This window comes from Channa argus, chromosome 1 (genome assembly GCF_033026475.1).
Source record: "Channa argus isolate prfri chromosome 1, Channa argus male v1.0, whole genome shotgun sequence".
Classification (NCBI taxonomy): Eukaryota; Metazoa; Chordata; class Actinopteri; order Anabantiformes; family Channidae; genus Channa; species Channa argus.
This window is the reverse complement of record NC_090197.1, coordinates 1-21,863: the sequence shown is the minus strand read 5'-3', so window position 1 is coordinate 21,863 and position 21,863 is coordinate 1. Positions and strand designations below refer to the sequence as shown.

General features: G+C 45.5%; 6 non-coding genes across 6 annotated transcripts; 3 read left to right on the top strand and 3 right to left on the bottom strand.

The window, feature by feature from the left end:
* Positions 1-6,676: 6,676 nt before the first annotated feature.
* trnas-gcu (transfer RNA serine (anticodon GCU)) lies at positions 6,677-6,758 on the bottom strand. Its single transcript has one exon. It is a non-coding gene; the product is annotated as a tRNA-Ser (tRNA).
* An 8,457-nt stretch (positions 6,759-15,215) lies between these two features.
* On the bottom strand, positions 15,216-15,297 carry trnas-gcu (transfer RNA serine (anticodon GCU)). The gene has a single exon. It is a non-coding gene; the product is annotated as a tRNA-Ser (tRNA).
* A 1,635-nt stretch (positions 15,298-16,932) lies between these two features.
* On the bottom strand, positions 16,933-17,014 carry trnas-gcu (transfer RNA serine (anticodon GCU)). Its single transcript has one exon. It is a non-coding gene; the product is annotated as a tRNA-Ser (tRNA).
* Positions 17,015-17,858: 844 nt separating this feature from the next.
* Positions 17,859-17,931, top strand: trnaa-agc (transfer RNA alanine (anticodon AGC)). The gene has a single exon. It is a non-coding gene; the product is annotated as a tRNA-Ala (tRNA).
* Positions 17,932-19,560: 1,629 nt separating this feature from the next.
* On the top strand, positions 19,561-19,633 carry trnaa-agc (transfer RNA alanine (anticodon AGC)). The gene has a single exon. It is a non-coding gene; the product is annotated as a tRNA-Ala (tRNA).
* A 1,629-nt stretch (positions 19,634-21,262) lies between these two features.
* Positions 21,263-21,335, top strand: trnaa-agc (transfer RNA alanine (anticodon AGC)). The gene has a single exon. It is a non-coding gene; the product is annotated as a tRNA-Ala (tRNA).
* Positions 21,336-21,863: the final 528 nt, after the last annotated feature.

The window sequence follows — 21,863 nt, the reverse complement described above, 5'->3', positions numbered from 1 at the left end:
TAAGAACACCTAGAATATCTCCTCTCTGAATTTAATATCCAAGTACCTTTGCAAGGGAATTAGCTTAAATGGTAAAGCACTAGCTTTGTATGCAAGAAGTAGTGGGATCAATACACACATTCTCCAAATGCCTCATGCCTCCCCTGACCTCGTCAAGGTGACGCGCAATCCTTTATCATACAGGTGATGCACATCTGAGATGGCTTGTGAATATATCTTTAGATGGATACATAGGTTGGAGCTGCCAGGCAGGAGGTCTAGAGGAAGACCAAAGCGGAGATTTATGGATGTAGTAAGGGAGGACATGAAGTTAGTTGGTATGAGTGAAGAGGATGCAGAGGACAGGGTTAGATGGAGGCACATGATTCGCTGTGGCGATCCCTGAAAGGGAACAGCCGAAAGGAAAAAAAGAAGCACTTCTGAGATGGCCGACGAATGTCAATCCTGACAGTATTTCCATCCGTGTGTCTACACTCAAGCACAAGAACAGACTGCAGCCTATCAAGGAAGATTGTAGCCAACTCTTCTAAGGCTGCAATTAAACACTTTGGAGATTCTCTTTGGCAAAAAGGTGCACTCCATTAGCACCAAATCCTCATGCCACACCAACTGTTTGTTCCCTCCGACTGCTTCTGGCCTTGTCAACAAGGTCCGTGACTGTCACGTATTCGGGCTCCACAATCTACAAACACAGAGGACATAAGGGGTGGATATTGAGAGTTTGTCCGGTACGCTGTGAACACAGGGAGGAAAAAAAGCTTGCAGGGGAATTAGCTCAAATGGTAGAGCGCTTGCTTAGCATGTAAGAGGTAGTGGGATCGATGCCCACATTCTCCACAATCCTTTGATTTCCTTTTTCCCATAAATGGATGAAACTGTTAAAAAGTTTCAGCCTCCATATCCCACATGTGCAGATCACAATCAATTAGAATGGGAAATTGCCTGTCAGCAGTACAGCTAAAAAGGCGACCAGTTTGCTGTCTGATCAGCTAAACACATGGCAGCCAGTCAATGCATTTAGGCTTGTACACACAGTCAAAACGTTCTGCTGAAGTTCCAACCGAGTATCAGTGGGGGCGATCAGCCATTTCAGAAATTGCTGATTTCCTGGAACTTTTACACACTACCATATTCAGGGTTAACAGAGAATGGTTGGAAAAGAGAACACATCCAGTGAGTAGCAGTTTTGTGGGGGACTCTGCCTGCATGTGTCTCTACAGGCCTTGTATCTGTGGTGTCCTGTTCACTAGACGACATTAATGTGACACCTGAACCAAATTTTTTGTAGCCCCGGTGGGCAGAGCAGCTTGGAATACACACCTTATTATACAGCCTATCTGCAGCCTATCAAGGAAGCTCTTCCAAAGCTGCTTGTCCAGTGGGCTTAATCACCTGCACTCATATGTCAACAGTCTGATTTCTGCATCAACTGTCACACTCGAGTTCTCTGCACAAAACAGTATTTGGTTTACCATTGGATGTTGTAAGTCCAGCAGAAGGTTTTATCTGTGTTTGTCTAAAAACACTTTAATCTGACATGCGACAAGGATGGGCTTCAAACCCACGCGTGCAGAGCACAATAGATTAGCAGTCCATCGCCTTAACCACTCGGCCACCTCGTCAACTAAGCAAGGAAGGGCGACGAGACTTTGATCAGCAAAGACAGACCTACAGGATTGCTAGGTCACCTCGCAGGGTTTAATAAGAACACCTAGAATATCTCCTCTCTGAATTTAATATCCAAGTACCTTTGCAAGGGAATTAGCTTAAATGGTAAAGCACTAGCTTTGTATGCAAGAAGTAGTGGGATCAATACACACATTCTCCAAATGCCTCATGCCTCCCCTGACCTCGTCAAGGTGACGCGCAATCCTTTATCATACAGGTGATGCACATCTGAGATGGCTTGTGAATATATCTTTAGATGGATACATAGGTTGGAGCTGCCAGGCAGGAGGTCTAGAGGAAGACCAAAGCGGAGATTTATGGATGTAGTAAGGGAGGACATGAAGTTAGTTGGTATGAGTGAAGAGGATGCAGAGGACAGGGTTAGATGGAGGCACATGATTCGCTGTGGCGATCCCTGAAAGGGAACAGCCGAAAGGAAAAAAAGAAGCACTTCTGAAATGGCCGACGAATGTCAATCCTGACAGTATTTCCATCCGTGTGTCTACACTCAAGCACAAGAACAGACTGCAGCCTATCAAGGAAGATTGTAGCCAACTCTTCTAAGGCTGCAATTAAACACTTTGGAGATTCTCTTTGGCAAAAAGGTGCACTCCATTAGCACCAAATCCTCATGCCACACCAACTGTTTGTTCCCTCCGACTGCTTCTGGCCTTGTCAACAAGGTCCGTGACTGTCACGTATTCGGGCTCCACAATCTACAAACACAGAGGACATAAGGGGTGGATATTGAGAGTTTGTCCGGTACGCTGTGAACACAGGGAGGAAAAAAAGCTTGCAGGGGAATTAGCTCAAATGGTAGAGCGCTTGCTTAGCATGTAAGAGGTAGTGGGATCGATGCCCACATTCTCCACAATCCTTTGATTTCCTTTTTCCCCATAAATGGATGAAACTGTTAAAAAGTTTCAGCCTCCATATCCCACATGTGCAGATCACAATCAATTAGAATGGGAAATTGCCTGTCAGCAGTACAGCTAAAAAGGCGACCAGTTTGCCGTCTGATCAGCTAAACACATGGCAGCCAGTCAATGCATTTAGGCTTGTACACACAGTCAAAACGTTCTGCTGAAGTTCCAACCGAGTATCAGTGGGGGCGATCAGCCATTTCAGAAATTGCTGATTTCCTGGAACTTTTACACACTACCATATTCAGGGTTAACAGAGAATGGTTGGAAAAGAGAACATATCCAGTGAGTAGCAGTTTTGTGGGGGACTCTGCCTGCATGTGTCTCTACAGGCCTTGTATCTGTGGTGTCCTGTTCACTAGACGACATTAATGTGACACCTGAACCAAATTTTTTGTAGCCCCGGTGGGCAGAGCAGCTTGGAATACACACCTTATTATACAGCCTATCTGCAGCCTATCAAGGAAGCTCTTCCAAAGCTGCTTGTCCAGTGGGCTTAATCACCTGCACTCGTATGTCAACAGTCTGATTTCTGCATCAACTGTCACACTCGAGTTCTCTGCACAAAACAGTATTTGGTTTACCATTGGATGTTGTAAGTCCAGCAGAAGGTTTTATCTGTGTTTGTCTAAAAACACTTTAATCTGACATGCGACGAGGATGGGCTTCAAACCCACGCGTGCAGAGCACAATAGATTAGCAGTCCATCGCCTTAACCACTCGGCCACCTCGTCAATTAAGCAAGGAAGGGCGACGAGACTTTGATCAGCAAAGACAGACCTACAGGATTGCTAGGTCACCTCGCAGGGTTTAATAAGAACACCTAGAATATCTCCTCTCTGAATTTAATATCCAAGTACCTTTGCAAGGGAATTAGCTTAAATGGTAAAGCACTAGCTTTGTATGCAAGAAGTAGTGGGATCAATACACACATTCTCCAAATGCCTCATGCCTCCCCTGACCTCGTCAAGGTGACGCGCAATCCTTTATCATACAGGTGATGCACATCTGAGATGGCTTGTGAATATATCTTTAGATGGATACATAGGTTGGAGCTGCCAGGCAGGAGGTCTAGAGGAAGACCAAAGCGGAGATTTATGGATGTAGTAAGGGAGGACATGAAGTTAGTTGGTATGAGTGAAGAGGATGCAGAGGACAGGGTTAGATGGAGGCACATGATTCGCTGTGGCGATCCCTGAAAGGGAACAGCCGAAAGGAAAAAAAGAAGCACTTCTGAGATGGCCGACGAATGTCAATCCTGACAGTATTTCCATCCGTGTGTCTACACTCAAGCACAAGAACAGACTGCAGCCTATCAAGGAAGATTGTAGCCAACTCTTCTAAGGCTGCAATTAAACACTTTGGAGATTCTCTTTGGCAAAAAGGTGCACTCCATTAGCACCAAATCCTCATGCCACACCAACTGTTTGTTCCCTCCGACTGCTTCTGGCCTTGTCAACAAGGTCCGTGACTGTCACGTATTCGGGCTCCACAATCTACAAACACAGAGGACATAAGGGGTGGATATTGAGAGTTTGTCCGGTACGTTTGCAAATTCTGCCCTGTGAACACAGGGAGGAAAAAAAGCTTGCAGGGGAATTAGCTCAGATGGTAGAGCACTTGCTTAGCATGCAAGAGGTAGTGGGATTGATGCCCACATTCTCCACAATCGTTTGATTTCCTTTTTCCATAAATGGATGAAACTGTTAAAAAGTTTCAGCCTCCATATCCCACATGTGCAGATCACAATCAATTAGAATGGGAAATTGCCTGTCAGCAGTACAGCTAAAAAGGCGACCAGTTTGCCGTCTGATCAGCTAAACACATGGCAGCCAGTCAATGCATTTAGGTTTGTACACACAGTCAAAACGTTCTGCTGAAGTTCCAACCGAGTATCAGTGGGGGCGAACAACCATTTCAGAAATTGTTGATTTCCTGGAACTTTTACACACTACCATATTTAGGGTTAACAGAGAATGGTTGGAAAAGAGAACATATCCAGTGAGTAGCAGTTTTGTGGGGGACTCTGCCTGCATGTGTCTCCACAGGCCTTGTATCTGTGGTGTCCTGTTCACTAGACGACATTAATGTGACACCTGAACCAAATGTTTTGTAGCCCCGGTGGGCAGAGCAGCATGGAATACACACCTTATTATACAGCCTATCTGCAGCCTATCAAGGAAGCTCTTCCAAAGCTGCTTGTCCAGTGGGCTTAATAACCTGCACTCACATGTCAACAGTCTGATTTCTGCATCAACTGTCACACTCGAGTTCTTTGCACAAAACAGTATTTGGTTTACCATTGGATGTTGTAAGTCCAGCAGAAGGTTTTATCTGTGTTTGTCTAAAAACACTTTAATCTGACATGCGAAGAGGATGGGATTCGCACCCACGCGTGCAGAGCACAATGGATTAGCAGTCCATCGCCTTAACCACTCGGCCACCTCGTCAATTAAGCAAGGAAGGGCGACGAGACTTTGATCAGCAAAGACAGACCTAAAGGATTTCTAGGTCACCTCGCAGGGTTTATTAAGAACACGTAGAATATCTCCTCTCTGAATTTAATATCCAAGTACCTTTGCAAGGGAATTAGCTTAAATGGTAAAGCACTAGCTTTGTATGCAAGAAGTACTGGGATCAATACCCACATTCTCCAAATGCCTCATGCCTCCCCTGACCTCGTCAAGGTGACGCGCAATCCTTTATCATACAGGCGATGCACTTCTGAGATGGCTTGTGAATATATCTTTAGATGGATACATAGGTTGGAGCTGTAAGGCAGGAGGTCTAGAGGAAGACCAAAGCGGAGATTTATGGATGTAGTAAGGGAGGACATGAAGTTAGTTGGTATGAGTGAAGAGGATGCAGAGGACAGGGTTAGATGGAGGCACATGATTCGCTGTGGCGACCCCTGAAAGGGAACAGCCGAAAGGAAAAGAAGAAGCACTTCTGAGATGGCCGACGAATGTCAATCCTGACAGAATTTCCATCCGTGTGTCTACACTCAAGCACAAGAACAGACTGCGGCCTATCAAGGAAGATTGTAGCCAACTCTTCTAAGGCTGCAATTAAACACTTTGGAGATTCTCTTTGGCCAAAAGGTGCACTCCATTAGCACCAAAACCTCATGCCACACCAACTGTTTGTTCCCTCCGACTGCTTCTGGCCTTGTCAACAAGGCCCGTGACTGTCAAGTATTCGGGCTCCACAATCTACAAACACAGAGGACATAAGGGGTGGATATTGAGAGTTTGTCCGGTACGTTTGCAAATTCTGCCCTGTGAACACAGGGAGGAAAAAAAGCTTGCAGGGGAATTAGCTCAGATAGTAGAGTGCTTGCTTAGCATGCAAGAGGTAGTGGGATTGATGCCCACATTCTCCACAAACGTTTGATTTCATTTTTCCCATAAATGGATGAAACTGTTAAAAAGTTTCAGCCTCCATATCCCACATGTGCAGATCACAATCAATTAGAATGGGAAATTGCCTGTCAGCAGTACAGCTAAAAAGGCGACCAGTTTGCTGTCTGATCAGCTAAACACATGGCAGCCAGTCAATGCATTTAGGCTTGTACACACAGTCAAAACGTTCTGCTGAAGTTCCAATCGAGTATCAGTGGGGGCGATCAGCCATTTCAGAAATTGCTGATTTCCTGGAACTTTTACACACTACCAAATTTAGGTTTAACAGAGAATGTTTGGAAAAGAGAACATATCCACTGAGTAGCAGTTTTGTGTGGGACCCTGCCTGCATGTGTCTCCACAGGCCTTGTATCTGTGGTGTCCTGTTCACTAGACGACATTAATGTGACACCTGAACCAAATGTTTTGTAGCCCCGGTGGGCAGAGCAGCATGGAATACACACCTTATTATACAGCCTATCTGCAGCCTATCAAGGAAGCTCTTCCAAAGCTGCTTGTCCAGTGAGCTTAATCACCTGCACTCACATGTCAACAGTCTGATTTCTGCATCAACTGTCACACTCGAGTTCTCTGCACAAAACAGTATTTGGTTTACCATTGGATGTTGTAAGTCCAGCAGAAGGTTTTATCTGTGTTTGTCTAAAACCACTTTAATCTGACATGCGACGAGGATGGGATTCCAACCCATGCGTGCAGAGCACAATGGATTAGCAGTCCATCGCCTTAACCACTCGGCCACCTCGTCAATTAAGCAAGGAAGGGCGACGAGACTTTGATCAGCAAAGACAGACCTACAGGATTTCTAGGTCACCTCGCAGGGTTTAATAAGAACACCTAGAATATCTCCTCTCTGAATTTAATATCCAAGTACCTTTGCAAGGGAATTAGCTTAAATGGTAAAGCACTAGCTTTGTATGCAAGAAGTAGTGGGATCAATACCCACATTCTCCAAATGCCTCATGCCTACCCTGACCTCGTCAAGGTGACGCGCAATCCTTTATCATACAGGCGATGCACTTCTGAGATGGCTTGTGAATATATCTTTAGATGGATACATAGGTTGGAGCTGCCAGGCAGGAGGTCTAGAGGAAGACCAAAGCGGAGATTTATGGATGTAGTAAGGGAGGACATGAAGTTAGTTGGTATGAGTGAAGAGGATGCAGAGGACAGGGTTAGATGGAGGCACATGATTCGCTGTGGCGACCCCTGAAAGGGAACAGCCGAAAGGAAAAGAAGAAGCACTTCTGAGATGGCCGACGAATGTCAATCCTGACAGAATTTCCATCCGTGTGTCTACACTCAAGCACAAGAACAGACTGCGGCCTATCAAGGAAGATTGTAGCCAACTCTTCTAAGGCTGCAATTAAACACTTTGGAGATTCTCTTTGGCCAAAAGGTGCACTCCATTAGCACCAAAACCTCATGCCACACCAACTGTTTGTTCCCTCCGACTGCTTCTGGCCTTGTCAACAAGGCCCGTGACTGTCAAGTATTCGGGCTCCACAATCTACAAACACAGAGGACATAAGGGGTGGATATTGAGAGTTTGTCCGGTACGCTGTGAACACAGGGAGGAAAAAAAGCTTGCAGGGGAATTAGCTCAAATGGTAGAGTGCTTGCTTAGCATGTAAGAGGTAGTGGGATCGATGCCCACATTCTCCACAATCCTTTGATTTCCTTTTTCCCATAAATGGATGAAACTGTTAAAAAGTTTCAGCCTCCATATCCCACATGTGCAGATCACAATCAATTAGAATGGGAAATTGCCTGTCAGCAGTACAGCTAAAAAGGCGACCAGTTTGCCGTCTGATCAGCTAAACACATGTCAGCCAGTCCATGCATTTAGGCTTGTACACACAGTCAAAACGTTCTGCTGAAGTTCCAACCGAGTATCAGTGGGGGCGATCAGCCATTTCAGAAATTGCTGATTTCCTGGAACTTTTACACACTACCATATTCAGGGTTAACAGAGAATGGTTGGAAAAGAGAACATATCCAGTGAGTAGCAGTTTTGTGGGGGACTCTGCCTGCATGTGTCTCTACAGGCCTTGTATCTGTGGTGTCCTGTTCACTAGACGACATTAATGTGACACCTGAACCAAATTTTTTGTAGCCCCGGTGGGCAGAGCAGCTTGGAATACACACCTTATTATACAGCCTATCTGCAGCCTATCAAGGAAGCTCTTCCAAAGCTGCTTGTCCAGTGGGCTTAATCACCTGCACTCATATGTCAACAGTCTGATTTCTGCATCAACTGTCACACTCGAGTTCTCTGCACAAAACAGTATTTGGTTTACCATTGGATGTTGTAAGTCCAGCAGAAGGTTTTATCTTTGTTTGTCTAAAAACACTTTAATCTGACATGCGACGAGGATGGGATTCAAACCCACGCGTGCAGAGAACAATAGATTAGCAGTCCATCGCCTTAACCACTCGGCCACCTTGTCAACTAAGCAAGGAAGGGCGACGAGACTTTGATCAGCAAAGACAGACCTACAGGATTGCTAGGTCACCTCGCAGGGTTTAATAAGAACACCTAGAATATCTCCTCTCTGAATTTAATATCCAAGTACCTTTGCAAGGGAATTAGCTTAAATGGTAAAGCACTAGCTTTGTATGCAAGAAGTAGTGGGATCAATATACACATTCTCCAAATGCCTCATGCCTCCCCTGACCTCGTCAAGGTGACGCGCAATCCTTTATCATACAGGTGATGCACATCTGAGATGGCTTGTGAATATATCTTTAGATGGATACATAGGTTGGAGCTGCCAGGCAGGAGGTCTAGAGGAAGACCAAAGCGGAGATTTATGGATGTAGTAAGGGAGGACATGAAGTTAGTTGGTATGAGTGAAGAGGATGCAGAGGACAGGGTTAGATGGAGGCACATGATTCGCTGTGGCGACCCCTGAAAGGGAACAGCCGAAAGGAAAAGAAGAAGCACTTCTGAGATGGCCGACGAATGTCAATCCTGACAGAATTTCCATCCGTGTGTCTACACTCAAGCACAAGAACAGACTGCGGCCTATCAAGGAAGATTGTAGCCAACTCTTCTAAGGCTGCAATTAAACACTTTGGAGATTCTCTTTGGCCAAAAGGTGCACTCCATTAGCACCAAAACCTCATGCCACACCAACTGTTTGTTCCCTCCGACTGCTTCTGGCCTTGTCAACAAGGCCCGTGACTGTCAAGTATTCGGGCTCCACAATCTACAAACACAGAGGACATAAGGGGTGGATATTGAGAGTTTGTCCGGTACGCTGTGAACACAGGGAGGAAAAAAAGCTTGCAGGGGAATTAGCTCAAATGGTAGAGCGCTTGCTTAGCATGTAAGAGGTAGTGGGATCGATGCCCACATTCTCCACAATCCTTTGATTTCCTTTTTCCCATAAATGGATGAAACTGTTAAAAAGTTTCAGCCTCCATATCCCACATGTGCAGATCACAATCAATTAGAATGGGAAATTGCCTGTCAGCAGTACAGCTAAAAAGGCGACCAGTTTGCCGTCTGATCAGCTAAACACATGTCAGCCAGTCCATGCATTTAGGCTTGTACACACAGTCAAAACGTTCTGCTGAAGTTCCAACCGAGTATCAGTGGGGGCGATCAGCCATTTCAGAAATTGCTGATTTCCTGGAACTTTTACACACTACCATATTCAGGGTTAACAGAGAATGGTTGGAAAAGAGAACATATCCAGTGAGTAGCAGTTTTGTAGGGGACTCTGCCTGCATGTGTCTCTACAGGCCTTGTATCTGTGGTGTCCTGTTCACTAGACGACATTAATGTGACACCTGAACCAAATTTTTTGTAGCCCCGGTGGGCAGAGCAGCTTGGAATACACACCTTATTATACAGCCTATCTGCAGCCTATCAAGGAAGCTCTTCCAAAGCTGCTTGTCCAGTGGGCTTAATCACCTGCACTCATATGTCAACAGTCTGATTTCTGCATCAACTGTCACACTCGAGTTCTCTGCACAAAACAGTATTTGGTTTACCATTGGATGTTGTAAGTCCAGCAGAAGGTTTTATCTTTGTTTGTCTAAAAACACTTTAATCTGACATGCGACAAGGATGGGATTCAAACCCACGCATGCAGAGCACAATAGATTAGCAGTCCATCGCCTTAACCACTCGGCCACCTCGTCAACTAAGCAAGGAAGGGCGACGAGACTTTGATCAGCAAAGACAGACCTACAGGATTGCTAGGTCACCTCGCAGGGTTTAATAAGAACACCTAGAATATCTCCTCTCTGAATTTAATATCCAAGTACCTTTGCAAGGGAATTAGCTTAAATGGTAAAGCACTAGCTTTGTATGCAAGAAGTAGTGGGATCAATACACACATTCTCCAAATGCCTCATGCCTCCCCTGACCTCGTCAAGGTGACGCGCAATCCTTTATCATACAGGTGATGCACATCTGAGATGGCTTGTGAATATATCTTTAGATGGATACATAGGTTGGAGCTGCCAGGCAGGAGGTCTAGAGGAAGACCAAAGCGGAGATTTATGGATGTAGTAAGGGAGGACATGAAGTTAGTTGGTATGAGTGAAGAGGATGCAGAGGACAGGGTTAGATGGAGGCACATGATTCGCTGTGGCGATCCCTGAAAGGGAACAGCCGAAAGGAAAAAAAGAAGCACTTCTGAGATGGCCGACGAATGTCAATCCTGACAGTATTTCCATCCGTGTGTCTACACTCAAGCACAAGAACAGACTGCAGCCTATCAAGGAAGATTGTAGCCAACTCTTCTAAGGCTGCAATTAAACACTTTGGAGATTCTCTTTGGCAAAAAGGTGCACTCCATTAGCACCAAATCCTCATGCCACACCAACTGTTTGTTCCCTCCGACTGCTTCTGGCCTTGTCAACAAGGTCCGTGACTGTCACGTATTCGGGCTCCACAATCTACAAACACAGAGGACATAAGGGGTGGATATTGAGAGTTTGTCCGGTACGCTGTGAACACAGGGAGGAAAAAAAGCTTGCAGGGGAATTAGCTCAAATGGTAGAGCGCTTGCTTAGCATGTAAGAGGTAGTGGGATCGATGCCCACATTCTCCACAATCCTTTGATTTCCTTTTTCCCATAAATGGATGAAACTGTTAAAAAGTTTCAGCCTCCATATCCCACATGTGCAGATCACAATCAATTAGAATGGGAAATTGCCTGTCAGCAGTACAGCTAAAAAGGCGACCAGTTTGCCGTCTGATCAGCTAAACACATGGCAGCCAGTCAATGCATTTAGGCTTGTACACACAGTCAAAACGTTCTGCTGAAGTTCCAACCGAGTATCAGTGGGGGCGATCAGCCATTTCAGAAATTGCTGATTTCCTGGAACTTTTACACACTACCATATTCAGGGTTAACAGAGAATGGTTGGAAAAGAGAACATATCCATTGAGTAGCAGTTTTGTGGGGGACTCTGCCTGCATGTGTCTCTACAGGCCTTGTATCTGTGGTGTCCTGTTCACTAGACGACATTAATGTGACACCTGAACCAAATTTTTTGTAGCCCCGGTGGGCAGAGCAGCTTGGAATACACACCTTATTATACAGCCTATCTGCAGCCTATCAAGGAAGCTCTTCCAAAGCTGCTTGTCCAGTGGGCTTAATCACCTGCACTCATATGTCAACAGTCTGATTTCTGCATCAACTGTCACACTCGAGTTCTCTGCACAAAACAGTATTTGGTTTACCATTGGATGTTGTAAGTCCAGCAGAAGGTTTTATCTGTGTTTGTCTAAAAACACTTTAATCTGACATGCGACAAGGATGGGCTTCAAACCCACACGTGCAGAGCACAATGGATTAGCAGTCCATCGCCTTAACCACTCGGCCACCTCGTCAATTAAGCACGGAAGGGCGACGAGACTTTGATCAGCAAAGACAGACCTACAGGATTGCTAGGTCACCTCGCAGGGTTTAATAAGAACACCTAGAATATCTCCTCTCTGAATTTAATATCCAAGTACCTTTGCAAGGGAATTAGCTTAAATGGTAAAGCACTAGCTTTGTATGCAAGAAGTAGTGGGATCAATACACACATTCTCCAAATGCCTCATGCCTCCCCTGACCTCGTCAAGGTGACGCGCAATCCTTTATCATACAGGTGATGCACATCTGAGATGGCTTGTGAATATATCTTTAGATGGATACATAGGTTGGAGCTGCCAGGCAGGAGGTCTAGAGGAAGACCAAAGCGGAGATTTATGGATGTAGTAAGGGAGGACATGAAGTTAGTTGGTATGAGTGAAGAGGATGCAGAGGACAGGGTTAGATGGAGGCACGTGATTCGCTGTGGCGATCCCTGAAAGGGAACAGCCGAAAGGAAAAAAGAAGCACTTCTGAGATGGCCGACGAATGTCAATCCTGACAGTATTTCCATCCGTGTGTCTACACTCAAGCACAAGAACAGACTGCAGCCTATCAAGGAAGATTGTAGCCAACTCTTCTAAGGCTGCAATTAAACACTTTGGAGATTCTCTTTGGCAAAAAGGTGCACTCCATTAGCACCAAATCCTCATGCCACACCAACTGTTTGTTCCCTCCGACTGCTTCTGGCCTTGTCAACAAGGTCCGTGACTGTCACGTATTCGGGCTCCACAATCTACAAACACAGAGGACATAAGGGGTGGATATTGAGAGTTTGTCCGGTACGTTTGCAAATTCTGCCCTGTGAACACAGGGAGGAACAAAAGCTTGCAGCGGAATTATATCAAAAGGTAGAGCGCTAGCTTAGCATGCAAGAGGTAGTGGGATCGATGCCCACATTCTCCACAATCCTTTGATTTCCTTTTTCCCATAAATGGATGAAACTGTTAAAAAGTTTCAGCCTCCGTATCCCACATGTGCAGATCACAATCATTTAGAATGGGAAATTGCCTGTCAGGAGTACAGCTAAAAAGGCGACCAGTTTGCCGTCTGATCAGCTAAACACATGGCAGCCAGTCAATGCATTTAAGCTTGTACACACAGTCAAAACGTTCTGCTGAAGTTCCAACCGAGTATCAGTGGGGGCGAACAGCCATTTCAGAAATTGCTGATTTCCTGGAACTTTTACACACTACCATATTTAGGGTTAACAGAGGATGGTTGGAAAAGAGAACATATCGAGTGAGTAGCAGTTTTGTGGGGGACTCTGCCTGCATGTGTCTCCACAGGCCTTGTATCTGTGGTGTCCTGTTCACTAGACGACATTAATGTGACACCTGAACCAAATGTTTTGTAGCCCCGGTGGGCAGAGCAGCATGGAATACACACCTTATTATACAGCCTATCTGCAGCCTATCAAGGAAGCTCTTCCAAAGCTGCTTGTCCAGTGGGCTTAATCACCTGCACTCACATGTCAACAGTCTGGTTTCTGCATCAACTGTCACACTCGAGTTCTCTGCACAAAACAGTATTTGGTTTACCATTGGATGTTGTAAGTCCAGCAGAAGGTTTTATCTGTGTTTGTCTCAAAACACTTTAATCTGACATGCGACGAGGATGGGATTCGAACATTCGCGTGCAGAGCACAATGGATTAACAGTCCATCGCCTTAACCACTCGGCCACCTCGTCAATTAAGCAAGGAAGGGCGACGAGACTTTGATCAGCAAAGACAGACCTACAGGATTTCTAGGTCACCTCGCAGGGTTTAATGAGAACACCTAGAATATCTCCTCTCTGAATTTAATATCCAAGTACCTTTGCAAGGGAATTAGCTTAAATGGTAAAGCACTATCTTTGTATGCAAGAAGTAGTGGGATCAATACACACATTCTCCAAATGCCTCATGCCTCCCCTGACCTCGTCAAGGTGACGCGTAATCCTTTATCATACAGGTGATGCACTTCTGAGATGGCTTGTGAATATATCTTTTAATGGATACATAGGTTGGAGCTGCCAGGCAGGAGGTCTAGAGGAAGACCAAAGCGGAGATTTATGGATGTAGCAAGGGAGGACATGAAGTTAGTTGGTATGAGTGAAGCGGATGCAGACGACAGGGTTAGATGGACGCACGTGATTCGCTGTGGCGACCCCTGAAAGGGAACAGCCGAAAGGAAAAGAAGAAGCACTTCTGAGATGGCCGACGAATGTCAATCCCGACAGTATTTCCATCCGTGTGTCTACACTCAAGCACAAGAACAGACTGCAGCCTATCAAGGAAGATTGTAACCAACTCTTCTAAGGCTGCAATTAAACACTTTGGAGATTCTCTTTGGCAAAAAGGTGCACTCCATTAGCACCAAATCCTCATGCCACACCAACTGTTTGTTCCCTCCGACTGCTTCTGGCCTTGTCAACAAGGCCCGTGACTGTCAAGTATTCGGGCTCCACAATCTACAAACACAGAGGACATAAGGGGTAGATATTGAGAGTTTGTCCGGTACGTTTGCAAATTCTGCCCTGTGAACACAGGGAGGAAAAAAAGCTTGCAGGGGAATTAGCTCAAATGGTAGAGCGCTTGCTTAGCATGCAAGAGGTAGTGGGATCGATGCCAACATTCTCCACAATCCTTTGATTTCCTTTTTCCCATAAATGGATGAAACTGTTAAAAATTTTCAGCCTCCATATCCCACATGTGCAGATCACAATCAACTAGAATGGGAAATTGCCTGTCAGCAGTACAGCTAAAAAGGCGACCAGTTTGCCGTCTGATCAGCTAAACACATGGCAGCCAGTCAATGCATTTAGGCTTGTACACACAGTCAAAACGTTCTGCTGAAGTTCCAACCGAGTATCAGTGGGGGCGAACAGCCATTTCAGAAATTGCTGATTTCCTGGAACTTTTACACACTACCATATTTAGGGTTAACAGAGAATGGTTGGAAAAGAGAACATATCGAGTGAGTAGCAGTTTTGTGGGGGACTCTGCCTGCATGTGTCTCTACAGGCCTTGTATCTGTGGTTTCCTGTTCACTAGACGACATTAATGTGACACCTGAACCAAATGTTTTGTAGCCCCGGTGGGCAGAGCAGCTTGGAATACACACCTTATTATACAGCCTATCTGCAGCCTATCAAGGAAGCTCTTCCAAAGCTGCTTGTCCAGTGGGCTTAATCACCTGCACTCACATGTCAACAGTCTGATTTCTGCATCAACTGTCACACTCGAGTTCTCTGCACAAAACAGTATTTGGTTTACCATTGGATGTTGTAAGTCCAGCAGAAGGTTTTATCTGTGTTTGTCTAAAAACACTTTAATCTGACATGCGACGAGAATGGGATTCGAACCCACGCGTGCAGAGCACAATGGATTAGCAGTCCATCGCCTTAACCACTCGGCCACCTCGTCAATTAAGCAAGGAAGGGCGACGCGACTTTGATCAGCAAAGACAGACCTACAGGATTTCTAGGTCACCTCGCAAGGCTTAATAAGAACACCTAGAATATCTCCTCTCTGAATTTAATATCCAAGTACCTTTGCAAGGGAATAAGCTTAAATGGTAAAGCACTATCTTTGTATGCAAGAAGTAGTGGGATCAATACCCACATTCTCCAAATGCCTCATGCCTCCCCTGACCTCGTCAAGCTGACGCGCAATCCTTTATCATACAGGCGATGCACTTCTGAGATGGCTTGTGAATATATCTTTTAATGGATACATAGGTTGGAGCTGCCAGGCAGGAGGTCTAGAGGAAGACCAAAGCGGAGATTTATGGATGTAGCAAGGGAGGACATGAAGTTAGTTGGTATGAGTGAAGCGGATGCAGACGACAGGGTTAGATGGACGCACGTGATTCGCTGTGGCGACCCCTGAAAGGGAACAGCCGAAAGGAAAAGAAGAAGCACTTCTGAGATGGCCGACGAATGTCAATACCGACAGTATTTCCATCCGTGTGTCTACACTCAAGCACAAGAACAGACTGCAGCCTATCAAGGAAGATTGTAACCAACTCTTCTAAGGCTGCAATTAAACACTTTGGAGATTCTCTTTGGCCAATAGGTGCACTCCATTAGCACCAAAACCTCATGCCACACCAACTGTTTGTTCCCTCCGACTGCTTCTGGCCTTGTCAATAAGGCCCGTGACTGTCAAGTATTCGGGCTCCACAATCTACAAACACAGAGGACATAAGGGGTAGATATTGAGAGTTTGTCCGGTACGTTTGCAAATTCTGCCCTGTGAACACAGGGAGGAACAAAAGCTTGCAGCGGAATTATATCAAAAGGTAGAGCGCTAGCTTAGCATGCAAGAGGTAGTGGGATCGATGCCCACATTCTCCACAATCCTTTGATTTCCTTTTTCCCATAAATGGATGAAACTGTTAAAAAGTTTCAGCCTCCGTATCCCACATGTGCAGATCACAATCATTTAGAATGGGAAATTGCCTGTCAGGAGTACAGCTAAAAAGGCGACCAGTTTGCCGTCTGATCAGCTAAACACATGGCAGCCAGTCAATGCATTTAAGCTTGTACACACAGTCAAAACGTTCTGCTGAAGTTCCAACCGAGTATCAGTGGGGGCGAACAGCCATTTCAGAAATTGCTGATTTCCTGGAACTTTTACACACTACCATATTTAGGGTTAACAGAGGATGGTTGGAAAAGAGAACATATCCAGTGAGTAGCAGTTTTGTGGGGGACTCTGCCTGCATGTGTCTCCACAGGCCTTGTATCTGTGGTGTCCTGTTCACTAGACGACATTAATGTGACACCTGAACCAAATGTTTTGTAGCCCCGGTGGGCAGAGCAGCTTGGAATACACACCTTATTATACAGCCTATCTGCAGCCTATCAAGGAAGCTCTTCCAAAGCTGCTTGTCCAGTGGGCTTAATCACCTGCACTCACATGTCAACAGTCTGATTTCTGCATCAACTGTCACACTCGAGTTCTCTGCACAAAACAGTATTTGGTTTACCATTGGATGTTGTAAGTCCAGCAGAAGGTTTTATCTGTGTTTGTCTAAAAACACTTTAATCTGACATGCGACGAGGATGGGATTCGAACCCACGCGTGCAGAGCACAATGGATTAGCAGTCCATCGCCTTAACCACTCGGCCACCTCGTCAATTAAGCAAGGAAGGGCGACGAGACTTTGATCAGCAAAGACAGACCTACAGGATTTCTAGGTCACCTCGCAGGGTTTAATGAGAACACCTAGAATATCTCCTCTCTGAATTTAATATCCAAGTACCTTTGCAAGGGAATTAGCTTAAATGGTAAAGCACTATCTTTGTATGCAAGAAGTAGTGGGATCAATACACACATTCTCCAAATGCCTCATGCCTCCCCTGACCTCGTCAAGGTGACGCGTAATCCTTTATCATACAGGTGATGCACTTCTGAGATGGCTTGTGAATATATCTTTTAATGGATACATAGGTTGGAGCTGCCAGGCAGGAGGTCTAGAGGAAGACCAAAGCGGAGATTTATGGATGTAGCAAGGGAGGACATGAAGTTAGTTGGTATGAGTGAAGCGGATGCAGACGACAGGGTTAGATGGACGCACGTGATTCGCTGTGGCGACCCCTGAAAGGGAACAGCCGAAAGGAAAAGAAGAAGCACTTCTGAGATGGCCGACGAATGTCAATCCCGACAGTATTTCCATCCGTGTGTCTACACTCAAGCACAAGAACAGACTGCAGCCTATCAAGGAAGATTGTAACCAACTCTTCTAAGGCTGCAATTAAACACTTTGGAGATTCTCTTTGGCAAAAAGGTGCACTCCATTAGCACCAAATCCTCATGCCACACCAACTGTTTGTTCCCTCCGACTGCTTCTGGCCTTGTCAACAAGGCCCGTGACTGTCAAGTATTCGGGCTCCACAATCTACAAACACAGAGGACATAAGGGGTGGATATTGAGAGTTTGTCCGGTACGCTGTGAACACAGGGAGGAAAAAAAGCTTGCAGGGGAATTAGCTCAAATGGTAGAGCGCTTGCTTAGCATGCAAGAGGTAGTGGGATCGATGCCCACATTCTCCACAATCCTTTGATTTCCTTTTTCCCATAAATGGATGAAACTGTTAAAAAGTTTCAGCCTCCATATCCCACATGTGCAGATCACAATCAATTAGAATGGGAAATTGCCTGTCAGCAGTACAGCTAAAAAGGCGACCAGTTTGCCGTCTGATCAGCTAAACACATGGCAGCCAGTCAATGCATTTAGGCTTGTACACACAGTCAAAACGTTCTGCTGAAGTTCCAACCGAGTATCAGTGGGGGCGATCAGCCATTTCAGAAATTACTGATTTCCTTGAACTTTTACACACTACCATATTCAGGGTTAACAGAGAATGGTTGGAAAAGAGAACATATCCAGTGAGTAGCAGTTTTGTGGGGGACTCTGCCTGTATGTGTCTCTACAGGCCTTGTATCTGTGGTGTCCTGTTCACTAGATGACATTAATGTGACACCTGAACCAAATGTTTTGTAGCCCCGGTGGGCAGAGCAGCATGGAATACACACCTTATTATACAGCCTATCTGCAGCCTATCAAGGAAGCTCTTCCAAAGCTGCTTGTCCAGTGAGCTTAATCACCTGCACTCACATGTCAACAGTCTGATTTCTGCATCAACTGTCACACTCGAGTTCTCTGCACAAAACAGTATTTGGTTTACCATTGGATGTTGTAAGTCCAGCAGAAGGTTTTATCTGTGTTTGTCTAAAAACACTTTAATCTGACATGCGACGAGGATGGGATTCGAACCCACGCGTGCAGAGCACAATGGATTAGCAGTCCATCGCCTTAACCACTCGGCCACTTCTTCAATTAAGCAAGGAAGGGCGACGAGACTTTGATCAGCAAAGACAGACCTACAGGATTTCTAGGTCACCTCGCAGGGTTTAATAAGAACACCTAGAATATCTCCTCTCTGAATTTAATATCCAAGTACCTTTGCAAGGGAATTAGCTTAAATGGTAAAGCACTAGCTTTGTATGCAAGAAGTACTGGGATCAATACCCACATTCTCCAAATGCCTCATGCCTCCCCTGACCTCGTCAAGGTGACGCGCAATCCTTTATCATACAGGCGATGCACTTCTGAGATGGCTTGTGAATATATCTTTAGATGGATACATAGGTTGGAGCTGCAAGGCAGGAGGTCTAGAGGAAGACCAAAGCGGAGATTTATGGATGTAGTAAGGGAGGACATGAAGTTAGTTGGTATGAGTGAAGAGGATGCAGAGGACAGGGTTAGATGGAGGCACATGATTCGCTGTGGCGACCCCTGAAAGGGAACAGCCGAAAGGAAAAGAAGAAGCACTTCTGAGATGGCCGACGAATGTCAATCCTGACAGAATTTCCATCCGTGTGTCTACACTCAAGCACAAGAACAGACTGCGGCCTATCAAGGAAGATTGTAGCCAACTCTTCTAAGGCTGCAATTAAACACTTTGGAGATTCTCTTTGGCCAAAAGGTGCACTCCATTAGCACCAAAACCTCATGCCACACCAACTGTTTGTTCCCTCCGACTGCTTCTGGCCTTGTCAACAAGGCCCGTGACTGTCAAGTATTCGGGCTCCACAATCTACAAACACAGAGGACATAAGGGGTGGATATTGAGAGTTTGTCCGGTACGCTGTGAACACAGGGAGGAAAAAAAGCTTGCAGGGGAATTAGCTCAAATGGTAGAGCGCTTGCTTAGCATGCAAGAGGTAGTGGGATCGATGCCCACATTCTCCACAATCCTTTGATTTCCTTTTTCCCATAAATGGATGAAACTGTTAAAAAGTTTCAGCCTCCATATCCCACATGTGCAGATCACAATCAATTAGAATGGGAAATTGCCTGTCAGCAGTACAGCTAAAAAGGCGACCAGTTTGCCGTCTGATCAGCTAAACACATGGCAGCCAGTCAATGCATTTAGGCTTGTACACACAGTCAAAACGTTCTGCTGAAGTTCCAACCGAGTATCAGTGGGGGCGATCAGCCATTTCAAAAATTGCTGATTTCCTTGAACTTTTACACACTACCATATTCAGGGTTAACAGAGAATGGTTGGAAAAGAGAACATATCCAGTGAGTAGCAGTTTTGTGGGGGACTCTGCCTGTATGTGTCTCTACAGGCCTTGTATCTGTGGTGTCCTGTTCACTAGACGACATTAATGTGACACCTGAACCAAATGTTTTGTAGCCCCGGTGGGCAGAGCAGCATGGAATACACACCTTATTATACAGCCTATCTGCAGCCTATCAAGGAAGCTCTTCCAAAGCTGCTTGTCCAGTGAGCTTAATCACCTGCACTCACATGTCAACAGTCTGATTTCTGCATCAACTGTCACACTCGAGTTCTCTGCACAAAACAGTATTTGGTTTACCATTGGATGTTGTAAGTCCAGCAGATGGTTTTATCTGTGTTTGTCTAAAAACACTTTAATCTGACATGCGACAAGGATGGGATTCGAACCCACGCGTGCAGAGCACAATGGATTAGCAGTCCATCGCCTTAACCACTCGGCCACTTCTTCAATTAAGCAAGGAAGGGCGACGAGACTTTGATCAGCAAAGACAGACCTACAGGATTTCTAGGTCACCTCGCAGGGTTTAATAAGAACACCTAGAATATCTCCTCTCTGAATTTAATATCCAAGTACCTTTGCAAGGGAATTAGCTTAAATGGTAAAGCACTAGCTTTGTATGCAAGAAGTACTGGGATCAATACCCACATTCTCCAAATGCCTCATGCCTCCCCTGACCTCGTCAAGGTGACGCGCAATCCTTTATCATACAGGCGATGCACTTCTGAGATGGCTTGTGAATATATCTTTAGATGGATACATAGGTTGGAGCTGCAAGGCAGGAGGTCTAGAGGAAGACCAAAGCGGAGATTTATGGATGTAGTAAGGGAGGACATGAAGTTAGTTGGTATGAGTGAAGAGGATGCAGAGGACAGGGTTAGATGGAGGCACATGATTCGCTGTGGCGACCCCTGAAAGGGAACAGCCGAAAGGAAAAGAAGAAGCACTTCTGAGATGGCCGACGAATGTCAATCCTGACAGAATTTCCATCCGTGTGTCTACACTCAAGCACAAGAACAGACTGCGGCCTATCAAGGAAGATTGTAGCCAACTCTTCTAAGGCTGCAATTAAACACTTTGGAGATTCTCTTTGGCCAAAAGGTGCACTCCATTAGCACCAAAACCTCATGCCACACCAACTGTTTGTTCCCTCCGACTGCTTCTGGCCTTGTCAACAAGGCCCGTGACTGTCAAGTATTCGGGCTCCACAATCTACAAACACAGAGGACATAAGGGGTGGATATTGAGAGTTTGTCCGGTACGCTGTGAACACAGGGAGGAAAAAAAGCTTGCAGGGGAATTAGCTCAAATGGTAGAGCGCTTGCTTAGCATGCAAGAGGTAGTGGGATCGATGCCCACATTCTCCACAATCGTTTGATTTCCTTTTTCCCATAAATGGATGAAACTGTTAAAAAGTTTCAGCCTCCATATCCCACATGTGCAGATCACAATCAATTAGAATGGGAAATTGCCTGTCAGCAGTACAGCTAAAAAGGCGACCAGTTTGCCGTCTGATCAGCTAAACACATGGCAGCCAGTCAATGCATTTAGGCTTGTACACACAGTCAAAACGTTCTGCTGAAGTTCCAACCGAGTATCAGTGGGGGCGATCAGCCATTTCAGAAATTACTGATTTCCTTGAACTTTTACACACTACCATATTCAGGGTTAACAGAGAATGGTTGGAAAAGAGAACATATCCAGTGAGTAGCAGTTTTGTGGGGGACTCTGCCTGTATGTGTCTCTACAGGCCTTGTATCTGTGGTGTCCTGTTCACTAGACGACATTAATGTGACACCTGAACCAAATGTTTTGTAGCCCCGGTGGGCAGAGCAGCATGGAATACACACCTTATTATACAGCCTATCTGCAGCCTATCAAGGAAGCTCTTCCAA